Below are 24,080 nucleotides of genomic sequence, written 5' to 3'. Positions count from 1 at the left end.
CCAGTGACGTCATAGCATTGTTACAAAAACTTAGACTAGGCGCAGACCACCGATTTTTAATTGGCCGATAGTTGTGCCCGATTTTAAATTGTATTAAGAATCGGCCAAATCAAATCGGTGTAATGTGCGCACTTCCATACATGCCCAAAACGATCAACTGCCCGACTAAACTATCGGCCGACGAAAAATCGATGGTCTGCGCCTAGGATTAGGGGAATCGCTGTTTGACAGTTCCTAAAAATAAATGTCAATTGATTGTTAGTGTCAATGTTTCTGCACTTTTGCCATTTCGCTTGTCTATTGTTTCTTTCCAAACCTGGATGACCTTTAGTTTATCCATACCAAACTCATTTATCATTTGCGATCAATCAGACGATACTTATACCGTTGTAATTATTGAAGCAAATCAATTAAACATCTATGCTCTATTGGTTTAAGTTTGGCTGTTGACTGTTAATTGCACGCATTTTTAGAGTTTAAACTAACTATAAATTAAATACTTTGTTCGTGGGAGTTTAAAGTTTAGCGACGTCATGAAATGACCATCAAATCAATTCAATTGACTTAATTTTTATTTATCTTCAAGCTATTCATATTTTTATATTACAGTTAATTGATAACTAATTGGATTTTCAACGCTAGAATAGGGATGTTTCCTGGGTAGCAAGAGTTTGAGACACGTATTTATAAGTTTTTTAAAATAATGAATATTTAAAGAGTTATAGTGCGCTAAATTTCAAAAGAAGAGGCCCGTGACGTCATGGCATGCTTAAAAGTGTAGCACTTTGTGACGTCACGCGGAACTTTAACGCATCACAACTTTGTAATAACATGTTTGATTGACAAATAAAAATATACGTGTCCAATATTTTTTGATATTAATTGACGGACTAAAAGTTACTTGTTAGGAATGTAAGTACGTTTTAAGACAATAATATCTGTGCCTGCTGGGGCTAGTGGTCATTGTTGGCAGCTACCTAATTTGAGGGATATTTTTTATGGTTTATTTCTTCAATACCTACGTTACCTGTCAATTACTAGAGATATATCGTACTCGTAAAGTTATAAGATTTCGTCCTTATTTCACAGCAGTACCAGGAAAATGGAAAAGTAAAGGTATTACAAAAACTATCGTCCATTTAAGGGCTTATTCAAACAGAGACATCCCGTTCTTGCAGGATCTCCTTTAGTAGTATACGTGTTTTTAATATTAGGTCCTTACCTATAAAATTAGCGATTTGTATGGAGAATTTAACGAAAATAAATTTTTCCATAGTAACATTTTTCCGAATTTTTAAGGAACCACAAATTCGAATGTTATGAAATTTAGTGGGTAAATTAAGACTACATTAAGCTAAAGAAAACGCAAGAAAATTCATGAAAATTGGTATATGTATAAAACGCAAACGGACGCCACTTGTGACAAGTTGTCCTTGAAGATTTAATTGTAATTGAAAAAAATAAAAAATAATTAAACATTTTTAAACATGAAAGTTGTTCACACGACAGTCCTGCAATCCTGCAAAGCTGGCTTGCCGTGAGAACAAGTCCATAGCAGTACCGTACAAGAAAACGTGTAAAATAAGTTCGACCAGTCATACACCGTCGGGTATTTTCATCTATTTTTCACGACTAAATGCTTCTACGACACGACGCCGCGACGGCTGCTAAATATGAATGGAGTCCGAGTAAAAGGAAAAATGTGTGAATTTTACCCTTGTCTTTTTTGATATTACGAAAACGGCTGTCTCTGCTGTCCCCGAGACCTAAATAAATAAGCCTGTTTGACAGGTTGTATTAATAAAATAAACTCCCCGACTAACATATAACTATAGATCCAGCTCACTTATGGTAATTATTAATATTATAAACTAGCGGCCGCCCGCGACTTCGTACGCGTGGATCCCGTTTTACCCCCTTTTCCCGAATTTTCTTTGCTATAAACCTCACGGAGCCCGAGACCTTTCCAACGAATGCAAAACCGTGGAAATCGGTTCGTGCGTTCTGGAGTTATAGCGTCAGGGAGGAAAACCCGACTTATTTTTATATAGTAGATTAATGTATAAGTTGTGGACGAAAATTTTTTTGAACTATTAGGCTATAGTTGGTATTTAAAAAAAAGTGTTTAATTATTGAAAGCATAGGCATATAAGCCGGGTAAAAGTCGATACAATTTCGAAAAAATAGGTTTCTATCTATCTAGGTGTTCAATGTCGATCATAAAAATAGGTTTTTAATCTTAGTCTTATCAATATAACGCGTAGATAATATAATTCACTTCTAGCTAAATCCGTAAAAGCAAACAAAAATAAACTACCAATAAAGAAATATCAAGAATTCGATTACCAATCGCCAGATAAGTAATTTTCTTCCATCCTTTCTAATTTACTTCGACGGTAAAAAGTGGTATCTTTGGCACATCATAATCGTTTTTATTTATACTCTAACGTGGCCTAGTTCTAGGGTCCAGATTAAAACCAATAACAGGCTGTCAGCCTCAGACGTTATCGCGAAAGACTAACAAAGGCCTAGTAATAAAGCCGTTGTTAATTTGTTTGCTTCGGGAAATAGTCACGGCTGATGATAATAGCGGTGTTAGGGCATTAATAACTAAAACATTATTGTTATAATAAACACAGGTAACCTCGCAGACAAAACAAGACAGTCTTGTCCAAACTTTGCAATGTCACACGATATTTGCGCCGCGTAATAGGAAAAATTCCACTGAAAAGGGACGTTCAGCTTTATCCGAATTTGAAAATTTTACGAGAGAATTTCCCCAGTTAGGATACATAATTCGGTTTTTTAATTTGTTTGCCCCACCTGAAAACTGAGCTCAGCTCTGGGTACAAATGTTCATCATTATAACCTCTCTGGGATTCAAACTACTAGCTTCTCCTACTAGTAGAACTACTTTCATTTTTTTCAAGCAAGAGCTGAAAATCACCTGAACAAGAGGTGTTCTGCACCTTTTTAGAGCAGTATCTACACTGAGCTCTCTGCTTTTTTGCATCGCTCCGGCACACTTTACACCTTAGCGCAGGATTTTCTTTTTTATTGCTTGTAACTTTTTTATTACCTTTTGCTTATTGTGTGCCAATGTGTTTTGGAAATAAACTTTTTATTTATCTATCTACTCAGTCGGCTGATACTCGTGTAGTCGTGTAGGTGTAGTTACTAACCTGTCTGAATCAGGGCAGATAAACATAATAATATGACGTAACGGTCAGACAGACTGAGCCATGTCACGAGCGGTGATTTTGGGAAAGCCAGACTGAAAAATTCCTGACAGATATATAACTCTGAAAGCAACATTACCTACGTACCTATATATAACTTTTACGTGACTTGAAACATTGTCGCCCATATTCACAAACATTACTATGAGGTCTCACAGTGCGCGTGGATGCATAGGGTCTCACACGAAGCAATCACAGAGCTCTAGTCAACGCTGTGCGTTCGATTTGCTGCTTCACTTAAGCAAGCATCGTTTGTGAATACGTGCGTGTGTTATTTGGTTGTACGTAACTACGAGTATGTTTAATTGTGAATTCCACTATCACAAACATCAAACAATCATAAAGACAAGACTCTTGAAATAATGACGAAAAAAAAATAAGACCATCGAGAAGCCGAAAATTTTGTAGTGGACTCATGATTAAAAACTAAAATTAAATTATTTTACTTAGTTAAACTTTTTACTCGTGTTATTAATGGGAATAGATCTAAATTCGATACGAAACGTGGGGATATTTTCCAAGCAGTCACGAACAGAAAACGTTAGTCCACTAGGTCGGAAAATAGCCACGGGTCGGGCGCCACGACGAGCAGTGGGTCAGCGGTTGTTCAGCAGTGTGTTAAGTCAGCTGGGAATTATAAAAAAGTAAGTACGTACTTCTTACTACCAGAGTAAATACAAATGAGTAGGTCATCTTCATAGAAACGCACCGAGCGCGGTTTGTATGTGAGCGCACCAATACGTATGCGGCGCGCACGCACACACTGACAAAATTCGACGCAACACCCCGCTAATCCACGCTAAATTTTGTCAGTGCGTTTCTATGAAGATGACCTACTCATTTGCTCTGTTACTACTTTCACTTTTTATTTAAAGGGTGTTAAGATGCTATCATATAATAATCAATTCCATATTACTTTTATCTACCTAAAACTTGTAGGTTGGTATACACATTAAAAACATTACAAAATTAATTTGAATGAAACGTGCCAGTTTAACCAGTGAAAGTGGAGATTTCGAATATAAGGCTGCCGATTTCTGAAAATTGGGTAAAAGGTTAAACACAAGACCTAACGATGCCTAGGTAATTAAAGTATACAATATCGTGGGCGGCTGTTGCTATAATAATATTCTATATTTATACCTAGGTACCTATAACCCTTCGTGGGTATTATAATTATACGCCTACACTACGCCTTAGCCTATATTATGTTATACCTTCATTTTGGACTGATTAATTACACCGTCGAATAAATATTAAATATCGAATTCACAAAAACTTTCAACACAATCGACGCGTATGTCACATGCACAATCGGGTCCATTGTTTCAAGCCCCACTGTCTGCTCGGGCCTTCAATACGGCCAGTAAATAATCAATGCTGGCAGACAAAAGGTTCCACTTTTGATGCAAATAGATAGGGCAGCAATACATAATATAAACAAAGTCCCAAGTCCCAACGTTACAGGAATACTTTAACCTCAGCTTTTCTTGAATGACCCCTCTAGAATGCTACTATGCCTAACCCTACTCAAACCCTAGCTCACAGTTTAGGAGTGTTGAAAATTTTATTAAACGGGCCAAAGCATATTTAAAGAGAGAGAAAAATCAGCAAAATTATGCATAACAACAAAACTAGGTAAACCTACTCTACATTTAACTTTTTAACCGCCTCTGTGGTCTAGTGGTAAGACCACCTGCTTCAGACGCAGAGGTCCCGGGTTCGATTCCCAGTGGGGGCAGATTTTTCTGTTCGGTTTGGGCTTGTTCTAAGTCCGCCTGGCTAGCTACCACCATCTTACCTAAGTCTGTCGTCATAACAACAATGTTTACAGCATTGTTGTGTTCCGGCAGTTAGAGGTAAGATAGCCAGTTCCTCCGTGGTTGAGGATTCGAGATACAGGCCAAGAGCTTTCTCGTTGTGGATAAAAAAAATTGAAAAATACTTTTAGTCCAACATTTACTATTAGGTACAAACCATTAATAAAATTATCACTAAGTCACATATAAAAATACCTTTATCCATTACGAGTAAATGAAATAAAATCTTGAATTCCACTAGGTACTACACAGTTACGAGACTGTGAGCGAACGTGAAAATGTTTATGAACAGAAAGTTTCTAAAGATATTTCTGAGAAAGATACCTTATACGAGTAGAACTGAAGTGGGAAATGGTCCGGGGAGCTTTTACTCGTCTTTGGTTTAGACGGACCACCGGGTTATGAGAGATACACAATTCTGTTCTTAGAAAGAGCCACGTGGAAATGCTCATGGTAGGTACAGTTCGTGTTTGACCCACCGAGATCTTTTACGTTTACCCCTTTCGTCGCACTTCGTTGACTTGGAAAAAGTATGCACCCCAAAAAAGGCACGAAAAGTATCAATTCATCTGGTTTTAGATTGTATGCAGAACAGAGCAAGTATTTTACAAATGAGATGCAGTCTACGATGTCACATACCTGCCCTGTAAGTGCCTATTCACTCTCGCCTTGAAGAGGCCCGGATTATAGTGTTGGGGAAAGACAGCAGCAGGCAGCGAAAACCAGTCCCTAGCTGTTCACATTATAAAAGAATGCGAAACGCTTAGTGCGGGTTGGAGGAATATCGACAATATAAGCACGGATGGATGGAAAAGGGGCAGTCAAATCCCCGCTTTTCAAAATACCCCATGATTAATGGTACCCGCTTAAGCTAAAGCCACGGCCTTACCCCTCCCAAACAGCGCCAATCCCTCGATTTGTTTAGGTTCATTTGCTGACTCATTACTAGTCCAACACACTTTCTACAATTGCCAGTGACACTTGACGCTGTAATTGGAAAAGTAATTATTGTCTTGGCGTAACCTTCAGCTTTATTGTCCCTTGAGTTAGGGCCGTCTACTACTGGATTGGAGGGTTAATTTGTAGCCACTTTGTTGTTTGTTGCGGCGCTTCTTCTCAGCACTTGCCAATTGTTGGTCTCGAAGCGCTGTGGTAGTGTAAAAATATTAATGTAGAGGCTCCTCAAGAGCAAAATATTTGACGATTTGTAAGAGGTATTTAAATAGTCTTTACAAATAAAGAAATTTTGCCTTTGCTAGAAAAGGCCATAACCATAAAGTAAATAAATTCATATTTGATTCGATAACCTTTGTTAAATAATTAGGCGATCGTATCGACACGTGTTTGTGCTTAATATTCAATTGATAATCCAAACAGAGTAAGATCGTTTATTAATGGATTACTATATTTTCAACACTGGCATTAATCTATCTAGGGGGTGAAAAGGTTATTTACGTGCAACCTACACGTTTCATAGAATCGTTTTATACAAGTATCAATCATAAAATAGATTCCAAAGTTCAAGCTGAAGCCCAAAAATAATTTATGCATAAATTAAGGCAGAGTTGCACCACCTAACTTTGACCGTAACTTTATCGATAACCTGTGTTTTTAGTATGGAATTTGACAGATTTTTGACGTTTGTCAAAGTTAAAGTAAGATGGTGCAACCCAGCCTCAATGTTAAATATTCAATGAAAGTTTCCCCGTAATTAAATGGCCTATGAATTCAAAAGTTCCAGCTGAAATAGTACTATTTGAGTTAGTTTGTATGCCCGAACATCTGCGACATGATCCGTTTAATCTTATCGGCCCCGAACAGTTCCAAAGCCCTAGCTCATGTTGACAGTATTATGAATTAACTACACTCAACATCAAATAAACCGCACCTTCCGCGACGCGAACTTTAAAGATTTTCTTTTGACACAATCATGGTGCCCCAACGATATTGGTGTTATTTGAAAGCCCAATAAATATCCTTAAAGAAAAACACATTAAATTTTTTAATAAAATGATTAACATATTCATTTTATAAATGTGACTTGAAAAAAGACCTCACTTTGGGCTCAGCTCTGGCATCAATTAGACCTATGGTTATAAAACCAAATAATGATCACACGTATCCTCTTTAACAGATTGATAGCGATTAATCCCAACTTAACAGTTTTATAGCCATCAAATTTGGCTCAAGCGTAACTACCTATTTTTTGAAGAAGTGACCCTGGATCCTTCAAAAGACACATTTTTGGGGTAAAAACCTTTCTTTTAATGAAATGAAGTTTAGAACTAGGCTTTTACTAAATGGTGCCAATATTGGTAGGAAGTGGGGATGCATACGTTTGAAAGTGTTTGTCGCAGGAGGTGCGATTTATTTCCTGTCGAGTGTATTAATTGAATATCAGATGCAAATATTATAGGTAGCGCTCAACTCAGTCTATTCCTGAGATATGGGAGCGGCACGGGAGGGGTGACACTGACAGAGCATAGAGTCAAAGTCAAAATTTCTTTACTTGTCTAATGCGCGCGTAATTATGTTGCTGTTGCGCTCGCACACTCATTGCGGGCGCGAGCGATAAGGATGGATAGCTTGGGATCATTGGACAAAATTCTCAATTCACGGACCAGGCTTTAGCTAGACTATTATCGTCAAATATTTTGCTCATAGGGAGCCTCTACATGTCTCATAATCTTTTTACCCTACCAGCGCTTCGAGACCAACATTTGGCAAGTGCTGAGAAGAAGCGTCGCAACAAACTCAGTCACCACTGTCTGCCGGTTAATATAAATAAATAGAAATAGCAGCAGTAGGTACATTATTGATTCAGGAGCAGTTATCTGAATTTGCCACGTATTCTTGTATGGTGTATCTTATAAGAAATTGCGTGGTATATTAAACAAGGTAGTGACGTGCTAATACAAGTATACTTAGGGCTATATTTTACCGGGACACCATGGCGGCGCAACCAGTCGCCGCTACCAACAAAATGTATACAGCTCTATAGAGAGTTATTTACCTGGTGTCCGTTTGGTTGCGCAAAGCTGTATACATTTTGTTGGTAGCCGCGACTGGTTGCGCCGCCATGGTGTCCCGGTGAAATATAACCCTTACAGATTAAGATATATCACATACATACAAATCTGAAGCATATCTGAAGTCTCGCTGACGTAACAACTTTATAAGTCTTTATTATTGTGTAGGTATATCTATTTTTAAATAACTAAAGCTTCGTATAATAAATTGACGCTCAACACTCGCGATTAAATTAATTATATTTAGTACCCACTTTACATAAAATTTAATGTTATTTCCCGAAGATGGAATGAAAAAGTAATTTGATTTTAGATACACAAATTGCTAAGATCCTGTTGTCTAGAGCAAATAAATTTCAAATTGGGTTGGTGTTAAAATCAATTTATGGGTAGGTTTGAATAATTACTTATTTTCAGTGTTTTTAAGTACTTAAGCTACTACCATATAAACGACTATTAAGTTATAAATGGTAAAAAAGTGCTGCAATTTACTTAATATAATATAGGCCTATTTGTTTCGTATTTAAAACAAGAAATAAATCTAGAATCAAGAAAAGAATCAGTTAAGCAATTAGTATTTATCCAAGAACTCCTTCAGTTACACAACAGACTCGAATTAAATTCAAACAAGAAAGTTAAATTGATAAAACTTCAAGAGGTACTTGACCAAAGTCGGATAATTCTTTAAAGTTTGTCCATTAGTTAGAAGACTCTAGGAAAAGTATTTTACGTAACTTAAGCCAGAAAAAATGGTAAGCACAGAAAAAGTTACAGTCACGTAGTCTATCACATCAAACTACATTTTTGTAGCAAAATCGGCCTTATTAGGTACAACAAGATGCCACAGTGTTTACTTTAATGTGCTGTCTATGCAATAATAATTAAAAAGGGGAAAGCTTGTTGAAACTGCTGATATACCCTAAGCTCTCAAACTCGAGTGATACTCGTTCCGTTGCAAGCTTGCATTTTAAGCAAAAAAATATTTGACGAACATCTTTTTACATAATTTATGCTAATCCACTACGCCTCAAGGTTTTGAGGTTAACCCAGCGAAGGCTTTAGTTTTTGATGACGTCGCTTCTGCAATCGCGTTTTAATGGATCGTAAAATCGGATACTAAAGCTGTCACATGCACAGCTTGCATTAAGAGAGAATAATAAATATAAACACATAATAGGTAAGTATCTGTTGCTTTAAAATACTTGTTGATGATTATATGTAGATGATTATAGAATCAAATCAAATGGGTTCTATCCAGCCAATGTAGAAATCGATGGGGGAGGCCTACATTCAGCAGTAGACATCCGATGGCTGAAATGATATAATGATTTGCATTTCAGACTAAACGACATGCATTGCAATTTGAAAGCACTAGGAATTAAGCATGTCAGGAGTTGCATTCATATTAATATGTATCTCTAGAGTTGTTCATTTATTTGTGCACATATTATTTTATCTATTGTTTTTTACCTTATTACGTAACTAAATAGTTAAATAATAATAAGTACATAATAACAACATATTAAAGACAAAAGAGAACATTGCTCACAAAAGGATTGACAAGTTGACAATATTTTTTGCCAAGGCCGCAGGGGTCCGCAAATATGTCACATTGAGGGTAGTCACCCAAGAGTGCATTGAGGGCGGTTACCCAGGAGTGATTTATGTTGTTTCAGAGGGACTCCAACAATGTCAGAAGTAGAAATGTTTTAACAAAAGACAAGCCCACAAATTGGTACGTTCTTCAAAACAAACAGTTACATTCAACTGTATCCAAACAAAGAGCATTCACACTTCGTACAGAACGGTACGTTCTGTCACGGTTGACTTTAATTGACGGAAACAACACCTTTTAATTCAAAGTTGCGAAAGTTTCAAACAGGGGCCAGAGTTTAGGCCAAAATTCGAACAATCCGAGCCTACAGAGGAAACTTGATAACTTGAAATTGGAGGAACGGTGTTGGTTCATGTTTATTGTACGACGTTGTAGAGAACAAAAGGTTAAAGTCTCTAAAATTGTTCATCACCGTTTCAGAAAGTTGCAGCAGCAGTGAGCGCGCCACAGAGCATTATTTTGTTTTAATTTTGTCTTCGTTCGCGTACCTAATAATATGTACCTATTAATTTAGAACAAATAAGCTTTTTAAGGTTCAGCCAAACCAACGCGTGCAGCCTGCGTGCGAGATGGCGATCAGATGTCGTATATGAATTTGTTGTGTGTATGAATCGGTCATTGGACGACGCGCAGTGATCGAGATCGCCATTCCGGACATGATCTGCATGGGTTGGTTTGGCCGAAGCTTTATGTTTTTTTTTAGTAATAAATATCGAGTTTTCAACTTCTGCAGATATGTGACTTTACAAATCTGTTACGTCACTGTACTACACTGCTACGTGGCAAACTCAGTATTCCGCTTTATCTTTGATTGATACACCACGCCATTGCATAATCCTCATTACTACCTACCAACTTCTAAAAAGCACCAAGGTTGTTTGGCTTCAACAAAAAGCAACAAGGAATGTATTCTCTAGAATAAACAGTCGCGAAGCATGTTTTCAAACTAATAACTAACTATTTTGGCTCAGGATAGCGAGCATACGAGCTGACCAATTCTGGCATATATTAGACTGGAAACTGCCAACAACGGTTGTATTTGTTTCGTGAACCCTCACGAAACAAAACAACATACCTAGGTATTTACTGTTCTACGCTAATACCTTAGTCACGTTGTATTGGAAAGTCGAACCTTAATTTCGAACTCCTCCTATGTTCCTTTGATTAATTTCGTCGCGGGTCCAATGACAGTATAACTTTCCCCCGGGACAAAGACCGTCACTAGTTGGGTTTTCATTGGCGGTCAAGCTGTAGAACCTGGCTACACAGGAGTTGCAGCGGTGGGAACGAGAGGTGGGAATTGTCCCGTTAATACCTAAGTACCGCACTTTACAGCGAGGGGCAATAAATCCTAAAAGTGAAAAACCTATACTTAGAAGCTTTGGATCTAAGTTAACGACATGAACAGCAGTCCTGTTTATTATACAATAATTAACAGAAATAGGTTGATTGGAGTCATTAACTCCTTAATTGAAGCAATCAATCACTATTTATTAATTAAAATAAAAATATTACGAGTATTCGTAAACGTGCCCTAATATAATTTAAATGGTTAAAATTCATGTACATTTTTCGTCTAAAAAGCTAAAATTAAATCATTAAGCGCGTTGATTGACATCGATTAACATTATTTGTCAATAGGGCAGTTAATTATTTATGTCATTAACCAATTATTTTACAGCACAAGCTGATAAAACACTTCATTTAAACTCTGAGAACCAGAATTGAAGAATAGAAAGAAGAAATTAAGGCCTGCTGAAAGCTATCATTTCTAGGCGTGGTAAACGTCTTGTATCTATACTCTATACTAATGTTATAAATGCGGAAGTAACTCTGTCTGTCTTGCTTTCACGCCTAAACCACCGAACCGATTTTGATGTGGCATAGAGATAGTTTGAGTCCCGGGAAAGGACATAGGATAGTTTTTATCCCGGATTTTGAAACAGGAACGCGCGCGATAAAGTTTTTCTGTGATCTGTCACAGAAAAACTTTATCGCGCCCGCTGCTTCGCCCGTGTGGAATTTTGCAGAAGCAGCGGGAGGAAAGCTAGTATCATATAATTTCTTCGGACGTGTATGTTTTTGCTTTATCTTTTAGTAAGTCGTTAAGTAGAGCTAGAAGTAAAGTAGGTAGCTTCTATCATAAGATTTTCGTTAGGGTTATTATTATAGTTAGTGCTTGTGAAATAAGAATATTTTTTTACTGTCTAGTCAAGAAAGAGTTCTTATTGTATTTTATAATAGGTAATAAGATTTCACTGTGATACGGACGCCTACGTGTTCAGTTAAGCTAACGATTGCGAATTTTACTAGAGATTTGGAAAACCCATCTTACAAGTAAGTGCCCTTTTGACGACTTGTGAGTTCACACGACAATATTCCGTATTTTGCGGTACGGGTGTTTGCAAAAGATGTATGCAGGAAGCTGCCAGTGGGAACACTTCTTTTAGTCAAGAAGTACTTGTAAACTGGATCCTGTTTTTTACGGGTTCAGTTACTGACAAAACTGAATTCGAAATTCAAACGGATCGGTTTTTCGCGGGACCCTGCAAACGGGGTGTCCATTGTTCGTGTGAAAGTTTAGTATTAAAACACTACTAAACGGCAAACTAACTGAATACTTGGGGGAGGCCTTTGTCCAGAGAGCTGAATGTGAGTTTAGGTTTACAACAAACGTCCCACTAGTGAGCACGTAAAAAAATTCATTCTATGCAACCTAAAATCTTTCAACAATTAAAATTATTCTAAATCACGTAGGCGAGAGCAACGCGTAAACCAATAAATAGCTCCGCGCTCCCTCTGAAATTAGTAATGCCCAAATAAAAAAAAAAATGTATAACGGATTGTACAGCCACGGTAATAATATCATACAGTATTGTAACTTCATATAAACAGACGAAACGAGAACTTTCTTTCGAAATTCAAATCTCGGTATGCGCTCGGTATGCAAAAGTCGGGGGTGTCGCGAATGTGCCGAATGGACGTCGGTGGCCAAGTGTTAAAAATGACAAAACTGATTGAATTTGAGTGACCGTCATTTACGGTCAAATTGTTCAAAAACTAGTCAATTTGTCATTTTCAGTCAGTTTGATTTGAAATGAAAATTATATTGTATTAAACCAGCTTTTGCCCACGACTTCGCTCGCCCGAAATTAACGTAACAGATCATTATGATTATTAATGTTTCAAAATTATTTACGTAGTTTTAAATAAATTAAATCTACTAATCACAAAACAACACACATTTTTAACCTATTCCATTCACAAAGTATTTTGTTTGTCTAACTAAATAAAAAAGTACAATCACAAAACTAGATAGAAATTGTAAGTAGGCAGATGTAATTAAACTGGGTAGGTACTGTAGGTGGGCAGCCCTATCGCATGTTGTCATACTGTGACGTACCGCGTGACTGTTGACATTTATTTCAAAAATATGGCCGAGTTGGAATACTGTATAGATAGTATTACCGTGGTACAGCGCCCCTAGCGGAAACGTTCAAGAACTAAAATTTTCTTATATTTTAACGCGCTCACTAGTGAGTCCGTTTGATTTAAACTCACACTCAGCCCACAGCAGTGGACGTCATTTGGATAAAACAAACAAACTATTAAACGGGATTTTGCAAAAAAAAGGAATGTCTCCGTGGGAAAGGGCCCTTATGTGCTGTTGTTTTTTTAAACATTCAGAATGTAGTTGAGATTCCGCGGAGCTTGCATAAGGAATGTTCGAACCGCACTTAAGGCGTTAAACTTTATACGCATTCGGATACGCAGGCCCGGGGGATGTGTTATGTAACTTAACGAGCCTCGCAATACAGGGTGTTGCAGGTTTTTGGGGTTAAACTTCTCACTTGTATAAAGCACTTTGAATTTCATAGATATTCTTTTACATAAGCTCGTGTGGATGCATGAATAAAGCAATATCAGCTGGTCTTAAAAATTGAAGACACCTACATCTACAAGCTTTTTCAAAGTTTGTTAAGTTTAAGTGAAGAGGTAGGAAAGTCAGTAATATATTATTATAGCTACCAGGTAGTGAATCTGTATATCTTATCACAAAAAAGTTTTTAGCTTCACCCTGTATCTCCCATAGAAAGCAAATAAAATCAATATTGAAAGAGGTCTCCTCCATCGCATAGAACTCCCATTTACAGCACTGTATGTATCGGAATTCGATGAGATGACTGCGCGATGCCAAAATAATGTTTATTGTAATCACAGGCTCGAAAATATCCGATGTTATCGGATATTATATCTTGATATTATTCATTCGATATATCCTCGAACCCATATTAAATACATTACAATGTAATGTAATGGGCCTAGAGTAGATTTTTGTTGATTTGGTGTTTAATCCTACAAATAATATAAATGCGAAAGTTTGGATGTTTGTTACACTTTCACGCAAAAACTATTGAACGGATATTGATGAAACTTTACAGTATTATTCTTTATAACCCAGAATAACATACAATATAGGCTATAATTTATGACGATCTGTGACAAACTTTTCACGCGGGTGAAGCCGCGGGCAAAAGCATTTATTAATAAAACATTCAAGGTGGGCCCAGTCACTACAAGAAAAACTATTTCGAAATTCACACTTGGCCAGTGGACCAAGCTAAAAGTGGGCCAAGTCACTGGAAGACTCGACTGATTATGGTGACCAAAACGTTGCTCAAACAAAGTTTTGCGTCAACTTATAACATGATGAGCGATGTTTATAGCTATCTACATTCCGCGTCAATAGTTGCCTAGTGGCTACACAATTTATTCATAGACGAAAAACACTGCACAGTTTATTCTTTGTACATTTTTAATTTGGCACTCGAGCGCCGAAATGCGGACGACATGACGTTAATTGGACAGTGGATCGGATGTACCATCCCTATCATTCTCCTGTATAGCATTTTAGGTTCTTTTTACACTTTTTAGACTTTAAAACTGAGTTTTAAAGCATTTTATTGCGGATGGAGCGGCCGTTTGAAAATGTTTCTTTTACGTAATATTTGGTACAGAACTCTAGCATTTCTTTATTTCTTTTAAACTTAATTCTTAATGTTTGGTGCAGAATTATAGCATCGAAATTATTTTAAATAAGAACGTCTATTGAAAGCATCAGTGTTTTTATATGAATTGAAATTGTTGTTTGTTTTGTCTGCGTAGTCTTATAGTATGTGTTCATTATCATGAAAGAAACTTTTTCACGAGTACTCGTATAATATATGCTATGTTACCTACTTCAGGCATGTGTGTCACTGATACTTTTACCCCCTCACTGATTCGGTGTAATGGCATCGTAAAATAACGTCCTTTCCTAATAAGCTATTTAAGGATACTAGCCTTTTCTTACGTCTTTGCTCACAAACGTAAATAATAATACATTTTATTAATCGACCAAACAAACATACCTTAACTAAACATAAGTAGAATTATAACAAATAATCTAAAATGAAGGATGGGCCTATTTATTTAACTATTATGAGATATTAGTATATTAGACAGGATACTCTTAGGTATCTCTAGAATCCGTTTGAACCCAAACTAGTAAGACTACATACCGCAGGTTTTAAATAATTACCTACATTGAACGGATGACAAACTCTATTATTGTTGTCCAAAAAAGTTTTACTTAGCCTGTCGTTTCAGCTAACGCGACTGGTATATTATTATGCGTAATGCATTTTTCCAAGGACAAAAGCAAATATTTGACCGCCATTTCACCTGCTTTTAAGTGCAAATGTAGCCCTAGGGTTCTTATTACTTGAGTGTGAGTGATAACTTTATACGCTCACCTAGTACTCCCTCTCTATTAAACCCTTCAAAACATTTACAAAATGTTTGCCCAGACGCGAACAGCAAATATTACTTTAAGTTCGCCCTCTGCAATAGTTCTGCGCCAGTTGGTCTTAAAATCTCACAAAGTTATGTTTTTGTATCCCAAGCTGACGTGCACTACACAATGAAGAGCGATTTGCTTTCAAGTTGAGTTCAAATTCTAGCTAAATATTGTAGTTAGTATCTTATACAGTTGTATAAAGTGCTATTTTAACAAAATGTTGGTATATTACTATCTATACTATACTCGTATATAATATTATAAAGCTGAAGAGTTTGTTTGTTTGTTTGTTATTTGAACGCGCTAATCTCCGGAACCACTGGTCCGATTTGAAAAATTCTTTCAGTGTTAGATAGCCCATTTATCGAGGAAGGCTATACAACATCACGCTACGATCAATAGGCAGCAGAGAAATAATGAAAAATGTTGTGAAAACGGGTTTTCAAGCGTACGAAGTCGCGGGCACAGCTAGTTGATGGTAAAGGGAAACAAAAGAATTTTAAAAGTTTTGTTTACAAGCTTTAAAAGGACATGAAAGTGAGTAAGTAAATGGCGGCGCATGATTGGGAAAGCCGACCTCGTGTAACGGGATAAGGCGAGGCAGAAGAAGATTTCCTAATATTTTTGCTTAGAGACCATAGTACGAGAAGGGAAATTAAATTACAGTAGAACGCCGATTATCCGAATTAATTGGGACCGGGGTAGATTCGGTTAATCGAAAATTCGGATAATCGGACATAGACTAGTAATAAAGAAAAAACGAGTTAAAAACGAACTGACACTCATAGAATAAACTTTATTAACTGTGTTTAAAGTTCTACAATAACGCTCAGTTGAAAAATATCTAGACTCCTGTGAGTTCCAACTTGTTTCAATACAACAAAACAAAAATTACTTGGTTTCAATTTTTTATATTACGCTTAGGACCAATTCGGATAATTGGCGATTCGGTTAATCGGCGTTCGGATAATCGGCGTTCTACTGTATCACTGTATTGAAAATTCTCAACTCAGTAAGGTGACCTTTGCCCTGATTCAAATTTGAAAGTATAAACTAAAGGTGACAATATTCCAATGAATAAAAGAACATCCGCACATTTTCATCTTCGTTCGATCATAATACATGAGACCTTTTATAGACTCACTTAAGGCACGCCATAAACTGGCACTTTTTGTTTGTCCATTACATTAATAATGATTAGTTTCTGGACGTACTAATATTTACTTGTGATGTTATAAGCGACTAGCGGCCTCCCGCGATTTCGAACACGTGGATCCCGTCTTACCCCCTAAGGGGTGGAGTTTCGTAAAATCCTTTCGTAGCGGATGCCTACGTCATAACATCTACTTGCATGCCAAATTTCAGCCCGACCCGTCCAGTGGTTTGGGCTGTGCGTTGGTAGATCACTATGTCAGTCAGTCAGACAATCAGTCAGTCTGTCATCTTACAGATTAGGGCACATATTCACAGCGTAATGTAGGTTTTTTTGTTAGAGCTTGGTCTAGCTAGGTTTTGACTAGGCCAGAGGCGGTAGCGCTTTGGTGGCGATGACCAAAGTTTAAGTAACGTACGCAGCTGTTGGTAATAGATGGGTAACTATTCCGCCCATATCTTAGTGCTTCTAAAGGTAGTAGGTATGTTAAATAGTCCAGGCTAATATCACTTGGTAAGGTTTTAGTACACTGAAAAATGTTTACTTACTCTTTACACAAAAAAGTGACTTGCGAACTGAGTGTTAACCTACAGCCAAACCAGGTTTAGCTCAATACAAAATAGTTTTTTTTTTCAGAATTTTCAGAACATTTTATTCCTCATGATCAAAGTTAGTAACAACCTCCAGTTTTGTGTAAGCAGTAACCAAGCCATTTTTCAGTGAGCTAAGGCGGTTTGATAACATCTTACAGTAGCTAATGTTGGCAACCCTACCAATCTGCATTGGGCCGCGCGGTAGAGGATGGCCTGAACAAAAAAAATATTAACATTCTTATTAATATAAACCAGTTTCGCCAGACAAATTCCACACACGATTTTATTGCCACAAACCCAAATTCAATACAAGAAAATTATATTAAAGAGAAAGTTTCGTGCTTCTGAATATACGTTTTTGCTGAAGCAGATAATATCATTTTTGAGATACAGCTTTTCTACTCGTACACCAGACGGCTTACCCGAGGCGAAGTGGGTAAATAACTGAAGAGCGGATTCTTTGAAGTAAATGTGTTACGATGCGAATTGTTCTGCGATGTAAAATCCAATTTGTTTTTGAGTTAATATATTTTAAACCTTGACAGGGAACTGGAGGGATGTTAGGTAATTTTGTGGTGTGCGGATGGAAGCTGAGTGAACAGTAAATAAATAAAGTAATTACAGAAGCCACGATAGTCAAACGGTGAAGGGGTAGGAGAGGCCGACTCGAGATCCGAGGAACGCGGGTTCGAATCCCACCGCCGCTCGACTATTGTGGTGAGCCCACTCGTAACACAAGCTTATTTAGCTTAACACGAGGGGCTAACGGGACCATTAGTAATTTGTGCAATACAAAATAATTACTAATAATCTTTAAAAAATGTGTGATGCGGGAAAAGAACCGCAGTATTATCATCTCAACCGCATAGACATTACTGTTCCCCTAGACAAAGTAAAGGTCATGACAGATTCAAATTCGCAAACGTACGTTACGTTACCTATCTAAGTGCAAAAATAAGCGAATTGATTTCGATACTAAAAGTGTCACGAATGACACTGTCTGGGGAGACTGGTTTAAATTTAAAAAAAAAAAGTAGAAAAAGTGTTAACCTGGGGCCTAGAGATAAATAAAAAAGACTTTAAAACGAATTCACTTGCACGAACAATGCCTGCCATTTATTTACCTATTTTTCTTTTTTACTATCAATAAAACCGCCGATATTTAACCGCCTCTGTGGTCTAGTGGTAAGACCACCTGCTTCGGACGCAGAGGTCCCGGGTTCGATTCCCAGTGGGGGCAGATTTTTCTGTTCGGTTTGGTTGGTGGTAGGGCTTGTTCTAAGTCCGCCTGGCTAGCTACCACCATCTTACCTAAGTCTGTCGCCATAACAACAATGTTAACAGCATTGTTGTGTTCCGGCAGTTAGAGGTAAGATAGCCAGTTCCTCCGTGGTTGAGGATTCCGGGTGAAGCTCGCTTCCACCTTCGGCCTGATCGTCACTTACCATCAGGTGAGATACAGGCCAAGAGCTTCCTCGTTGTGGATAAAAAAAAAAAAAAAAAAAAACACGAAAAGAATGACAAAACTTTTCCATCAAATCTGGATTTGCGTTTCAAAGCAAGTGCCATTGTCTTGGAACGTAAACAAATATAGTATGATTAAAAGTTTTAAAAAGCCGTCGTCAAACAACGGGGTTCATTAAAATTGACGGACAGAAGTAATGAACGGGTGTGAACGCGAACAAACGGCCGTTCAAGATCACTTGTGGGATTCTTTTTGTGGGTTTAGTTTATTATTTCAGCGATTGATTTATAACCTTTTTTAGGTCTAGACATTATTTGTTTTGATTTATTAACATGCGATATTTATTATTTTGTAATCAATAACTAAGTATCAAGTGGCGCAAAATATCATAATTTCACACATATTCCAAGACTGCCTGCTTGTCAATGGGTCCGATTGCTATTCTATATAATTCTTATGAGCTGTCCGCATTTCAAATCTCGAGACTTACAATAAGAAAACTCGATTACGTAAGTCGATTGATTTGTGATGTGGACTGAAATTAACTTGAATTCTTCGAAATGTTATGGCGAATGTTATTCTTCGATAATCGGAAGAAGCGAGATGAAATAGCGAGATCGTATTTTAGGAAGCAGCGATACAAGCTTCGGCTAAAGCGCCAGACAAACAACATATCAATAAGTGATTGATTGATTTCTGATTGATAATGTTGATGTTAATCTTAGAACTCGTTATAGACACTCCCTTTTCGCATATTAAAACGTAAATTTAAAGCCAACGCTATTTGTAGCGTGAACTACATTAAATTGATACTGATAGGTGATAATGTCGTGTTATTGTCGCAATATTGTCGTGATATAGGGGAAAGGGCAGTATTTAATGAAACGACCGTTTCCGCCGAGTAGCTTGTCAGTAATAATTTTATTATAAGTTTTTGCATAACAGTAATTTGTCGAAATATGATACGATGACTCGTACACTATTAGATATTTGCTAATCGATAATCGACACAGTGTATAGATCGTTTCATCTACGAAGACGCGCCCCACCATTTTTCCGCTAATGTTTGAGTGTTTTCGGTACACGCTAAATCATGCATGTGTGCACACGAACACTACAATAATGAAGCTCGGATTGCTCGGATCAAACTCCCCGCACCCCGCGCTAACCTCGACCAAAAATTAGTGGGGCGCGTCTTCGTGAATGAAACGATCTAACATTACCAGTGGATTCTAAAATAGATTTAGTTTTCCTACCTAGAAATCCACGATTTCACGTCCAAGTGAAATGAATTATTGTGGTAGTTTAAGTTCCACTTACAGGATGAAAAGTGAATATTAAAGCAACCACTCTACTGAAGCTTGATTGTTTGTAGAAACGTTGATAAAATATTTTTCCATTTTTAAACTGCATTTTTAGTTAAGTTTGATCGTAACTTAACTACAACAAAAGGAGCCGTATGAGAGGTAGGTAAATCTCGTAAAGGTCGCGGGAAGAACCTGAATGCGGGCAGCACAGGACCGTTCATTGTGGAAAATCTTGGGGAAGACCTTTGTCCAGCAATGGACGTCATTTGACGAACCAACGAACGAGAGGTAGTAGGTACTTAGTATTAGGCAATCTAGAAATTAGCATTATAAATGCAAAATCCTGACATGTCGGTCATTTTCGACTCTAGGGCGTTCACAGTCCACTCGGAAAATTAAAAAGTTCTAATGTCGCTACTAACTTAGTAACCTTTTAATTTTGAAAAAGCAAAATACAATTTCGGGTCATTGACCCTATGTCAGAAGTGTCCCGATCCTCTACAGGGATTAAGAAGGGATATAAATAAAACATGTTAAGTAGAGGATTTGCTTTTAAGCGAATACAATAAAACAAAAAAGTACTACATTATCATATTTTAGACTTAAATTTACATATTATTAGGTATTATTAGGGGATGCTTTTTGTTTATCCATAGAGGGTGAATTTGCAATCAGTGGCCAAATTTTTAGGAGCGACTAATATCACGATTAAAAATAAATAAAATAATTAAGATAAGTACCTACTGTAAAATTGTTCTATAGAGCTTATTAAAAAATTGATACTCTTTGCAAAATTACCCTGTATTAGAATTGTATGTAAAGATTTCTACATGAGCGTTAATGCCAGTATTTTAAAACTTCATCTTTAGGAGAGATAGTTCGAACGAATAGAAAACAATTTTCTGTAAGCTTTGGTTTTTTTTGCACTGTTGTGGACTCATATTACAAATCTAGGGTGTGACCTTTATTACAAACAAGATAGAAGTAGAGGATTTAAATAATCGAATGTACATGACCAGGCTTACAACACTGGCTGGCAAAGATTGGTTAAATCTAGCGTGCGTGAAAGCCTAAACCGTATTACGGTCGTGCTCTGAATATCTGTCTACACTATCTGTAATACTTCTTGTTCTATTTTACTAAAGGATAATAAAAAACGCAGAGCAATTTCCAGGTTTCAGCTAGGGTTACCATGCGTCCGGATTTTCCTGGGTAAGATTGGAGTTTTAGCTTGTAGGTAGGTCTAACCGCCTCGGTGGTCTAGTGGTTAGACCACCTACTTCAGACGCAGAGGTCCCGGGTTCGATTCGCAGTGGGGGCAGAATTTTCTGTTCGGTTTGGTTGGTGGTATGGCTTGTTCCAAGTCCGCCTGGCTAGCTACCACTATCTTACCTAAGTCTGTCGCCATAACAACAATGTTAACAGCATTGTTGTGTTCCGGCAGTTGGAGGTAAGATAACCAGTTCCTCTGTGGTTGAGGATTCCGGATGAAGCTCGCTTCCACCTTCGGCCTGAACATCACTTATAATCAGGTGAGATACAGGCCAAGAGCTTCCTCGTTGTGGATAAAAAAAAAGGTACATAACGAGGCTTGCAACAATGACTGGCAAATCTAAAGTTCATTCTCTGAATATCTTGGCTACAGCTATTTGTAATACTTCGTGTTCTATTTTACTAAATAATAATAAAAAGCTCAAAGCAATTTCCATACAATTTCCAGGTTTCAGCTAGGGTTACCATGCGTCCGGATTTTCCTGGATATGTCCGGAGTTTTGATGTACAATCTTAGTTAGCACACTGTTTAAAATAACGAATGCTGTATCATTTAATTTTGAATTGGACTTCTCTTTAAAATTTTGAATGTCCAGCTTTTTAGATTGTATTTTAATTTTTAAGTGGTAACTCTAACTGCAGCTAGGGTTGTCAACAATATTGTTAAATCAGTAATTATAACTGTTTTCCACTACATAATACTTTTTACTGTTGAACAAAAATAAAGTATACAAAATACTGTATTCATCAAGCATCACTACTTAGTCCATAGATATTTTTAAAAGTAAATTCCTAACACTACATTTTAGGTGCGCGATGTAGCACTGACCTGTTTATTTTTTTGAAATACTGAGTATTTTCCCTTTCCGAGTCCGACCTATAATATATTTTATATTTTGGAAAAAGTTGGCAACCCTAACTGCAGCTGACAATGGTAATGGAAATGCGGGAACCATGCTAATGAAGACGGGCGTGTTTGCCTAGATGGCGCTGTCACCTTATGAAATTAATATACGCTTTGTTTTACACCACAGGGAGACAAAGAGGATTGAGGTCTCGAATGTTTCAGAATTATTCGAGAAGTTAAATGAAGTTTAAAAATAAAAGTCGAATTCACAAAAGTTTGAGACGAGTTCGTATAATTATTGAGACATAACGCGAGAGCTTTACGTTCAATTTTGTGGAAGTTACGAGTACAATTAGAATGCGGACTTTTTATACTTTAATAGATTTATACTTAGGTAATATTAATTTAATAATTTTTGATCCCAATCATATCAGTAGAAACTATGATTGCATAAACAAAAATCTACGCAAACAGCAACGAAAAAAAGGCGAGAGAAAATAAAAACAATATAAAAGTTATAATTAAACGAAAGTACCGGCAATTGTGATCTTGGAATGACGCCATAAAGTACGTGTTGCTGACAAACAATTAAAAGGTCAAGTCTAAACATAATCCAGTTACGTCATCATTAAATTCGTGCTTCATACAACTTTAGATATCTCAAACATTAATACTTAAACATGCTTTAAGTCTAATTATAGGAGATAATTAAATGATAGAGGTAAATTAAAATGATTACTGAGTTTCCCAGTATCTTTAGTTCACAGAATTTAAGTTTCTAATTTTAGTTATTAATTTAATTAATTATTAAACATGCTTTTGATTCAGTTTCAATCTGATTGTTATTATGCCCTATCTTATCAATATGTGGCGAGTACCTAACTGTATGCAAGCCACCGATGGTCGTTATCGCTAAAACAATAGAGAGATCTAATTTATATAGACTCAATCAACGATGACGTAAAACGTACAAAGCCATCGCGAACTTTACCAATCTCAGGCGTCTAAAACTGCTGTCGTTGTAATTTTTTCACAATCATCACTTCAACTCCCAAGCCTAAAAATAGATCGTTCACCCCTTTTTAATAGCCAGTAACATAAAAAGTATAATTTTACATAAAAATCCGTATAAAAACCGTTATATCGCGACTCGCGCTTCTCTCTGCACTTGACTCTGAAAATCAGCATTCCGAATATTCAGTCGCTTACGTACGACGCCGGCGGTACGCCGCCTCGACTCGCACCGCGCGGGCGAAGTTTGAATATAGAACGCGGCGAATATACAGTGCACGTTAAAGTGTTAAGTAATATACAGTATATATTAACTGGGAATTATGTGGAAATACTGAAAAAATGGTTTCCTTGCAACTTTTATAACTTTTAAAGTGCTTTTTGTGTCGGAAGCGGGATTATTTCTGAAGTGAATCATGTAAGGTTATTTTTCTATTAGTTACATATCTGGCTAAAATAATTTTAAAACTTTTAGAAAAGAATCCCAGATTAATAACAATAAGCTTCTTTAAGTAAAACTTTCCTTAACTTTGTTAATATTAATAATTTGTTACGAGTTTTAATATTACTTATGTCAGAAGAATTTCTAACTTTGTGTAAGTGAAAGTTTAATAGAAATTGTCAAGAAAACCTATAAGATCTTTCCTGATAAAATGACAACATATTTGCGAGGTAACATTCGCTAGTTTTTCTCAGAAATGCTCACATAAGAAGAAAAATAATATATTATCCTTAAACATGAAAACATCTGAACAATTATAAAGCGTAAATATTTCTATAACGGAAGCTTATTTAAAGTTAATACCGTATTGTTATTCAGCCATATATTCCAAACCTGCAGAGCTTTTCCGAGTCTTTAATAATTATGTAAGCTTTTAAAGCTCGCGGCA

The 24,080-nt window shown here is 36.8% G+C and overlaps 1 non-coding gene across 1 annotated transcript; it reads left to right on the top strand.

Moving 5' to 3' along the window:
* The first annotated feature begins 18,456 nt into the window (after positions 1 to 18,456).
* Positions 18,457 to 18,528, top strand: TRNAP-CGG (transfer RNA proline (anticodon CGG)). The gene has a single exon. It is a non-coding gene; the product is annotated as a tRNA-Pro (tRNA).
* The last annotated feature ends 5,552 nt before the right edge of the window (positions 18,529 to 24,080 follow it).

Source organism: Ostrinia furnacalis, unplaced genomic scaffold, assembly GCF_004193835.3.
Source record: "Ostrinia furnacalis isolate ACB-3 unplaced genomic scaffold, ASM419383v2 OfSCF0058, whole genome shotgun sequence".
NCBI lineage: Eukaryota > Metazoa > Arthropoda > Insecta > Lepidoptera > Crambidae > Ostrinia > Ostrinia furnacalis.
The sequence above is the reverse complement of the archived record's forward strand: the minus strand, read 5'-3'. Positions and strand labels throughout refer to the sequence as shown.